The 9455-nt window shown below is 47.9% G+C and overlaps 7 non-coding genes across 7 annotated transcripts; all 7 read left to right on the top strand.

Annotated features, from left to right (window-relative positions):
• The first annotated feature begins 3058 nt into the window (after positions 1–3058).
• Positions 3059–3222, top strand: LOC147270493 (U1 spliceosomal RNA). Its single transcript, XR_015117027.1, has one exon. It is a non-coding gene; the product is annotated as a U1 spliceosomal RNA (small nuclear RNA).
• Positions 3223–3812: 590 nt separating this feature from the next.
• LOC147270494 (U2 spliceosomal RNA) lies at positions 3813–4003 on the top strand. Its single transcript, XR_015116458.1, has one exon. It is a non-coding gene; the product is annotated as a U2 spliceosomal RNA (small nuclear RNA).
• Positions 4004–4545: 542 nt separating this feature from the next.
• LOC147270495 (U1 spliceosomal RNA) lies at positions 4546–4709 on the top strand. Its single transcript, XR_015116755.1, has one exon. It is a non-coding gene; the product is annotated as a U1 spliceosomal RNA (small nuclear RNA).
• A 586-nt stretch (positions 4710–5295) lies between these two features.
• On the top strand, positions 5296–5486 carry LOC147270496 (U2 spliceosomal RNA). Its single transcript, XR_015116460.1, has one exon. It is a non-coding gene; the product is annotated as a U2 spliceosomal RNA (small nuclear RNA).
• A 542-nt stretch (positions 5487–6028) lies between these two features.
• LOC147270497 (U1 spliceosomal RNA) lies at positions 6029–6192 on the top strand. The gene has a single exon (XR_015116758.1). It is a non-coding gene; the product is annotated as a U1 spliceosomal RNA (small nuclear RNA).
• A 586-nt stretch (positions 6193–6778) lies between these two features.
• LOC147270498 (U2 spliceosomal RNA) lies at positions 6779–6969 on the top strand. The gene has a single exon (XR_015116486.1). It is a non-coding gene; the product is annotated as a U2 spliceosomal RNA (small nuclear RNA).
• A 775-nt stretch (positions 6970–7744) lies between these two features.
• Positions 7745–7908, top strand: LOC147270499 (U1 spliceosomal RNA). The gene has a single exon (XR_015117046.1). It is a non-coding gene; the product is annotated as a U1 spliceosomal RNA (small nuclear RNA).
• The last annotated feature ends 1547 nt before the right edge of the window (positions 7909–9455 follow it).

Raw genomic sequence — 9455 nt, forward strand, 5'->3', positions numbered from 1 at the left:
TACATCACTGTAGCATCATTTTGAGGATAGTAGCAACTCTCACCACATCACTTTCGCATCATTTATTAGGTTAGAAGCAACTCTCATGACATCACTTTCGCATCTTTTTGAAATTAGTAGATACTCTCATTACATCACTGTCAGCATCATTTTGAGTTCATTATTATCATTGAGGTTATTCGAATCTTTCACTGCATTACTGTTAGCATTATTTTGATTTCATTAGCAATTCTTACGACATCTCTGTCGCATTATTTTGAGGTTATTAGCAACTCTTCCTACATCCCTGTAGCATTGTTTTTGAGGTCGTTAGCAACTCTTCCTACATCACTGTAGCATTTTTTGAGGTTATTCGCAAATCTTACGACATCACTCTCAGCATCATTTTGAGATCATTAGTAACTTTAATTACATCACTGTAGCATCGTTTTGAGGTTCGTAGCAAATATTACTACAAGACTGTCAGCATCACTTTGAGGTTATTCGAAACTTTCACTACATTACTGTCAGCATCACTTTGAGTTTGTTAGCAATTCTTAGAACATCACGGTAGCATCATTTTGAATTCATTAGGAATTCTTACGACATTATTGTAATCATCATATTGAGGTTTTTCGCAACTCTCACAACATTACCATCAGCATCATTCTTTAATTCATTAACAATTCTTCCTACATCACTGTAGCATCATTTTGAGTTTATTAGCAATCTTTACGACCTCACTGTAGCATCATTTTGAGGTTCGTAGCAACTATTACTACAATAATGTCAGTATTATTTTGAGTTTATTAGCAATTCTTACGACATCACTTTCGCATTATTTTGAGTTTTTTAGCAACTCTTACTACATCACCGCCAGCATCATTTTGAGTTCATTTGCAATTCTTCTGACATCACTGTCGCATCATTTTGAGTTCATTAGCAATTCTTACGACATCACTGTCGCATCATTTTGAGTTCATTAGCAATTCTTACGACATCACTGTCGCATCATTTTGAGGTTATTAGCAACTATTACTACATTACTGTCAGCATCACTGAGTTTATTAGCATCTATCACCACGTGACTGTTAGCATCGTTTTGAGTTCAATAGCAATTCTTACGACATCACTGTCATCATCATTTTTAGGTTACTCGCAGCTCTAACCACATGACTGTCAGCATCACTTTGAGGTTATTCGAAACTTTCACTACATTACTGTTAGTATCATTTTGAGTTTATTAGCAATTCTTACGACATCACAGTAGCATTATTTTGAGTTTCGTAGCAACTCTTACTACATGACTGTCAGCGTCACTTTGAGGTTGTTAAAAACACTGACTACATTACTTTAAGCACCAGTGAGTTTATTAGCAACTATCACTACATTACTGTTAGCATCATCTTGAGTTCATGAGCAATTCTGACGACATCACTTTCAGCATCATTTTGAGGTTATTACCAATTCTTCTGACATCACTGTCGCATTATTTTGAGGTTGTTAGCAACTCTTACTACATAACTGTTGCATTATTTTAAGCAACTCTTTCTAACTGACTGTCAGCATCACTTTGAGGTTGTTCGAAACACTTACTACATTACTTTAAGCATCACTGAGTTAATTAGCAACTATCACAACATTACTTTTAGCATCATTTTGAGTTCATTAGCAATTCTTCCGACATCACTGTCGCAATATTTTGAGGTTCATAGCAACTTTTACTACATTACTGTCAGCATCACTTTTAGGTTATTCAAAACTTTCACTCCATTACTGTTAGCATCATTTTGAGTTCATTAGCAATTCTTACTACATCACTGTCGCATCATTTTGAGATCATTAGCAATTCTTCCGACATCACTATCGCATTATTTTGAGGTTCGTAGCAACTCTTTCTACTTTACTGTTGCATTATTTTGACGTTATTAGCAGCTCTTACTACATTACTGTCAGAATCATTTTGAGGTTATTAGCAGCTCTCACTAGATTACTGTCAGCATCATTTTGAGTTCATTAGCAATTCTTACTACATTACTGTTGCATTATTTTGAGGTTAGTAGCAACTCTTACTACATGACTGTCAGCATCACTTTGAGGTTGTTCGAAACACTTACTACATTACTGTAAGCATCACTGAGATTTTTAGCAACTATCACTACATTACTGTTAGCATCATTTTGAGTTCATTAGCAATTCTTACGACATCACTGTATTATCAATTTGAGGTTAGTTTCAACTTTTCCAAAATTACCGTCAGCATCATTTTGAGTTCATTCGCAATTCTTCCGACATCACTGTCGCATTATTTTGAGATTATTAGCAATTCTTCCGACATCATTGTCGCATTATTTTGAAGTTCATAGAAACTCTTACTACATGACTGTCAGCATTACTTTGAGGTTATTCGAAACTTTCACAACATTACTTTTAGCATCATTTTGAGTTCATTAGCAATTCTAATGCGGCTCGAGGCCACGCTGGTTCACCGAGCGACAAGGTGAGCCTTGAAAACGGCATCGGCCGAGCTTCCCGGGCTTTGGATACTTTGGAAATAAAACAAGCCTCCGCCAGGCACTCGCTCACCTGCTCCACCCAAAGCTGGACCAGGGTTCTCCTCCTGCACTGCAGCTTTTCCTCAGCCTGCGGCCGCAATGGCCTTCCAGGAACAGTGCGGGCCCCTCCCCTTTTGTCAGGAGCAAATCCTGTGCTCTTCAGGCCAACTCTCGAGTGCTGCACATGAGGCCGGGGCTGGATTTCCGCCCGCGCTGCCGCTGGGCGTCAAGTTGTGGCTCCGTTTGCACTCCAGATAAGGATGGAGGTCCGCTGACGGCACTGCTCTCGGAGCCTTTCCCAAAAGGCTTTGGAATGCACTCTGAAAGACCTGAACCTTCAATGTGCCTGAGCTTCCCGGGCTTGGGATATCCGACATCCGACATCGTTGTGAGAAACAAAGGGGGCTGCGCACGCGGCAGATTGGCACAAGGTAGGAAAGATCAGGCGCTGTGTCGGCCTCCCTGCCTGTCAGTCAGAAGGCTGTGTCCCTGGAGCTCATGTCTGTTCCTAAGCTCAGCGAGTCATACTTACCTGGCAGGGGAGATACCATGATCAGCAAGGTGGTTCTCCCCGGGTGAGGCTCAGCCATTGCACTGGGGCTGTGCTGACCCTGGTGAATTCCCCAAATGTGGGAATCTCAACTGCATAATTTCTGACAGTGGGGGACTGCGTCCGCGCTCTCCCCTGTGATCGTGTGAAAAAAGGAAAGAAAGAAAGAAAGAAAGGCCGACCACGGCGGCAACAACAACAACGGTGACCGCCTGTCCCGGCCAGTTGGCGGTCTCCTCTTGTGCTGGCCAGCCTGAGGAGACCGCGGAGGACGTAGCCTCGATGAGCTCCCAGTATCTCTCACACCTTCCAGCCCTAAATGAAGAGGGCAGGGTTTCTGCCACATTTAGTTGAGGGTCATGGTATCTGACAAGCCCTGGGCTCAGGACAATACATCCACGGCTCGTCTTCGCAGTAAGTGGAATGATACCAGAGAATGCATGCGTGGGAGGAGATCAACTTGGAAAACCCCGACTCCAGGATGAGTCGCTGGCTTGTGGCTTTGAACACCGCTTTGTTTTACTTTGAGTCGCCCCACTAGCATAGCAGGGTGAAGGCACCGATTGCCTTTGCTTTGGATAGCAGTGGGGACAACCAGTGTGCCAGATGTAGTGTTTATGGCACTGCATTTTGTGTCGCCACCCAAAATGTTGCAGTTCCTGCCCACAGCCGCGGCCGGGATTGGCTGTACCGGGGGTGCTGGCTCTCACGTCGGGTGGCTGACAGGCATCGCTTCTCGGCCTTTTGGCTAAGATCAAGTGTAGTATCTGTTCTTATCAGTTTAAAATCTGGTACGTTCCCTATCCGGGAACCATATATTAGATTGCTTTTTGGAACAGGGAGACGGAACGGGAGCTTGCTCCGTCCTTTCCACGCATCAACCTGGTATTGCAGTGTTTCAAGGAGTGGTGCAATGCCCCGCATTTCTCCTCGGAAATAAAACAAGCCTCCGCCAGGCACTCGCTCACCTGCTCCACCCAAAGCCGGACCAGGGTTCTCCTCCTGAACTGCAGCTTTTCCTCAGCCTGCGGCCGCTATGGCCTTCCAGGAACAGTGCGGGCCCCTCCCCTTTTGTCAGGAGCAAATCCCGTGCTCTTCAGGCCAACTCTCGAGTGCTGCACATGAGGCCGGGGCTGGATTTCCGCCCGCGCTGCCGCTGGGCGTCAAGTTGTGGCTCCGTTTGCACTCCAGATAAGGATGGAGGTCCGCTGACGGCACTGCTCTCGGAGCCTTTCCCAAAAGGCTTTGGAATGCACTCTGAAAGACCTGAACCTTCAATGTGCCTGAGCTTCCCGGGCTTGGGATATCCGACATCCGGCATCGTTGTGAGAAACAAAGGGGGCTGCGCACGCGGCAGATTGGCACAAGGTAGGAAAGATCAGGCGCTGTGTCGGCCTCCCTGCCTGTCAGTCAGAAGGCTGTGTCCCTGGAGCTCATGTCTGTTCCTAAGCTCAGCGAGTCATACTTACCTGGCAGGGGAGATACCATGATCAGCAAGGTGGTTCTCCCCGGGTGAGGCTCAGCCATTGCACTGGGGCTGTGCTGACCCTGGTGAATTCCCCAAATATGGGAATCTCAACTGCATAATTTCTGACAGTGGGGGACTGCGTCCGCGCTCTCCCCTGTGATCGTGTGAAAAAAGGAAAGAAAGAAAGAAAGGCCGACCACGGCGGAAACAACAACAACGGTGACCGCCTGTCCCGGCCAGTTGGCGGTCTCCTCTTGTGCTGGCCAGCCTGAGGAGACCACGGAGGACATAGCCTCGATGAGCTCCCAGTATCTCTCACACCTTCCAGCCCTAAATGAAGAGGGCAGGGTTTCTGCCACATTTAGTTGAGGGTCATGGTATCTGACAAGCCCTGGGCTCAGGACAATACATCCACGGCTCGTCTTCGCAGTAAGTGGAATGATACCAGAGAATGCATGCGTGGGAGGAGATCAACTTGGAAAACCCCGATTCCAGGATGAGTTGCTGGCTTGTGGCTTTGAACACCGCTTTGTTTTACTTTGAGTCGCCCCACTAGCATAGCAGGGTGAAGGCACCGATTGCCTTTGCTTTGGATAGCAGTGGGGACAACCAGTGTGCCAGATGTAGTGTTTATGGCACTGCATTTTGTGTCGCCACCCAAAATGTTGCAGTTCCTGCCCACAGCCGCGGCCGGGATTGGCTGTACCGGGGGTGCTGGCTCTCACGTCGGGTGGCTGACAGGCATCGCTTCTCGGCCTTTTGGCTAAGATCAAGTGTAGTATCTGTTCTTATCAGTTTAAAATCTGGTACGTTCCCTATCCGGGAACCATATATTAGATTGCTTTTTGGAACAGGGAGACGGAACGGGAGCTTGCTCCGTCCTTTCCACGCATCAACCTGGTATTGCAGTGTTTCAAGGAGTGGTGCAATGCCCCGCATTTCTCCTCGGAAATAAAACAAGCCTCCGCCAGGCACTCGCTCACCTGCTCCACCCAAAGCCGGACCAGGGTTCTCCTCCTGAACTGCAGCTTTTCCTCAGCCTGCGGCCGCTATGGCCTTCCAGGAACAGTGCGGGCCCCTCCCCTTTTGTCAGGAGCAAATCCCGTGCTCTTCAGGCCAACTCTCGAGTGCTGCACATGAGGCCGGGGCTGGATTTCCGCCCGCGCTGCCGCTGGGCGTCAAGTTGTGGCTCCGTTTGCACTCCAGATAAGGATGGAGGTCCGCTGACGGCACTGCTCTCGGAGCCTTTCCCAAAAGGCTTTGGAATGCACTCTGAAAGACCTGAACCTTCAATGTGCCTGAGCTTCCCGGGCTTGGGATATCCGACATCCGGCATCGTTGTGAGAAACAAAGGGGGCTGCGCACGCGGCAGATTGGCACAAGGTAGGAAAGATCAGGCGCTGTGTCGGCCTCCCTGCCTGTCAGTCAGAAGGCTGTGTCCCTGGAGCTCATGTCTGTTCCTAAGCTCAGCGAGTCATACTTACCTGGCAGGGGAGATACCATGATCAGCAAGGTGGTTCTCCCCGGGTGAGGCTCAGCCATTGCACTGGGGCTGTGCTGACCCTGGTGAATTCCCCAAATATGGGAATCTCAACTGCATAATTTCTGACAGTGGGGGACTGCGTCCGCGCTCTCCCCTGTGATCGTGTGAAAAAAGGAAAGAAAGAAAGAAAGGCCGACCACGGCGGAAACAACAACAACGGTGACCGCCTGTCCCGGCCAGTTGGCGGTCTCCTCTTGTGCTGGCCAGCCTGAGGAGACCACGGAGGACATAGCCTCGATGAGCTCCCAGTATCTCTCACACCTTCCAGCCCTAAATGAAGAGGGCAGGGTTTCTGCCACATTTAGTTGAGGGTCATGGTATCTGACAAGCCCTGGGCTCAGGACAATACATCCACGGCTCGTCTTCGCAGTAAGTGGAATGATACCAGAGAATGCATGCGTGGGAGGAGATCAACTTGGAAAACCCCGATTCCAGGATGAGTTGCTGGCTTGTGGCTTTGAACACCGCTTTGTTTTACTTTGAGTCGCCCCACTAGCATAGCAGGGTGAAGGCACCGATTGCCTTTGCTTTGGATAGCAGTGGGGACAACCAGTGTGCCAGATGTAGTGTTTATGGCACTGCATTTTGTGTCGCCACCCAAAATGTTGCAGTTCCTGCCCACAGCCGCGGCCGGGATTGGCTGTACCGGGGGTGCTGGCTCTCACGTCGGGTGGCTGGCAGGCATGGCTTCTTGGCCTTTTGGCTAAGATCAAGTGTAGAATCTGTTCTTATCAGTTTAATATCTGGTACGTTCCCTATCCGGGAACCATATATTAAATTGCTTCTAGGAACAGGGAGATGGAACGGGAGCTTGCTCCGTCCTTTCCACGCATCAACCTGATATTGCAGTGTTTCCAGGAGTGGTGCAATGCCCCGCATTTCTCCTCGGAAATAAAACAAGCCTCCGCCAGGCACTCGCTCACCTGCTCCACCCAAAGCTGGACCAGGGTTCTCCTCCTGCACTGCAGCTTTTCCTCAGCCTGCGGCCACAATGGCCTTCCAGGAACAGTGCGGGCCCCTCCCCTTTTGTCAGGAGCAAATCCTGTGCTCTTCAGGCCAACTCTCGAGTGCTGCACATGAGGCCGGGGCTGGATTTCCGCCCGCGCTGCTGCTGGGCGTCAAGTTGTGGCTCCGTTTGCACTCCAGATAAGGATGGAGGTCCGCTGACGGCACTGCTCTCGGAGCCTTTCCCAAAAGGCTTTGGAATGCACTCTGAAAGACCTGAACCTTCAATGTGCCTGTTTTGCCCAGAGATGGGTTGTGAACTTGATGTTGAAATGTGAAACCCCAGCTTGCTGCCTTCAGTCTTTCGGAATTGGGCCGCTTGCGTTGACAGCTCTCATGGTCGCGACGCTCCATCCAAGGGTGAAAGCGGACGGAGATTGTTTTTTTTACTGCGGGGCACGATGCGTGCGGTTAGAGGCCACGCTGGTGCCCCCAGCGAGAAGGTGAGCCTTGAAAACGGCATCGGTCGAGCTTCCCGGGCTTGGGATATCCGACATCCGGCATCGTTGTGAGAAACAAAGGGGGCTGCGCACGCGGCAGATTGGCACAAGGTAGGAAAGATCAGGCGCTGTGTCGGCCTCCCTGCCTGTCAGTCAGAAGGCTGTGTCCCTGGAGCTCATGTCTGTTCCTAAGCTCAGCGAGTCATACTTACCTGGCAGGGGAGATACCATGATCAGCAAGGTGGTTCTCCCCGGGTGAGGCTCAGCCATTGCACTGGGGCTGTGCTGACCCTGGTGAATTCCCCAAATGTGGGAATCTCAACTGCATAATTTCTGACAGTGGGGGACTGCGTCCGCGCTCTCCCCTGTGATCGTGTGAAAAAAGGAAAGAAAGAAAGAAAGGCCGACCACGGCGGCAACAACAACAACGGTGACCGCCTGTCCCGGCCAGTTGGCGGTCTCCTCTTGTGCTGGCCAGCCTGAGGAGACCACGGAGGACGTAGCCTCGATGAGCTCCCAGTATCTCTCACACCTTCCAGCCCTAAATGAAGAGGGCAGGGTTTCTGCCACATTTAGTTGAGGGTCATGGTATCTGACAAGCCCTGGGCTCAGGACAATACATCCACGGCTCGTCTTCGCAGTAAGTGGAAGGATACCAGAGAATTCATGCGTGGGAGGAGATCAACTTGGAAAACCCCGACTCTCAATTCTGACGACATCACTGTCGCATCATTTTGAGATCATTAGCAATTCTTCTTACATCACTGTCGCATTATTTTTAGTTTCATAGCAACTCTTACTACATTACTGTGTCATTATTTTAAGGTTTTTAGCAACTCTTCATAAATTACTGTCAGCATCACTATGAGTTTATTAGCAACTATCACTACATTACTGTCAGCATCATTCTTGAATTCATTAGCAATTCTTCCGGCATCACTGTCGCATCATTTTGAGATCATTAGCAATTCTTACTATATCACTGTCACATCATGTTGATATCATTAGCAATTCTTACGACATCACCGTAGTATTATTTTGAGGTTAGTAGCAACTCTTACTACATGACTGTCAGCATCACTTTGAGGTTGTTCAAAACACTTACTACGTTACTGTAAGCATAACTGAGTTTATTAGCAACTATCACTACATGACTGTCAGCATCACTTTGAGTTCATTAACAATTCTTCCGACATCACTGTAGCATTATTTTGAGGTTATTAGCAACTCTTACTACATTACTCTCAGCATCATTTTTAGGTTACTCGCAACTCTAACCAGGTGACTGTCAGCATCACTTTGAGGTTATTCGAAACTTTCACTACATCACTGTCGCATCATTTTGAGATCATTAGCAATTCTTCTGACATCACTGTCGCATTATTTTGAGGTTCGTAGCAACTCTTACTGCATGACTGTCAGCATCACTTTGAGGTTATTCGAAACTTTCACTACATTACAGTTCGCATCATTTTGAGTTCCTTAGCAGTTCTTCCGACATCACTGTCGCATTATTTTGAGGTTCGTAGCAATTCTTACTACATGACTGTCAGCATCACTTTGAGGTTATTCGAAACTTTCACTACATCACTGTCGCATCATTTTGAGATCATTAGCAATTCTTCTGACATCACTGTCGCATTATTTTGAGGTTCGTAGCAACTCTTACTGCATGACTGTCAGCATCACTTTGAGGTTATTCGAAACTTTCACTACATTACAGTTAGCATCATTTTGAGTTCCTTAGCAGTTCTTCCGACATCACTGTCGCATTATTTTGAGGTTCGTAGCAACTCTTACTAAATGACTGTCAGCATCACTTTGAGGTTGTTCGAAACTCTTACTACATTACTGTAAGCATCACTGAGTTTATTAGCAACTATCACTACATTACTGTTAGCATCATTTTGAGTTC

Source organism: Aulostomus chinensis, chromosome 1, assembly GCF_037954235.1.
Source record: "Aulostomus chinensis isolate RoL2024-O1b breed Wild chromosome 1, RoL_Achi_v1.0, whole genome shotgun sequence".
NCBI classification, from domain to species: domain Eukaryota; kingdom Metazoa; phylum Chordata; class Actinopteri; order Syngnathiformes; family Aulostomidae; genus Aulostomus; species Aulostomus chinensis.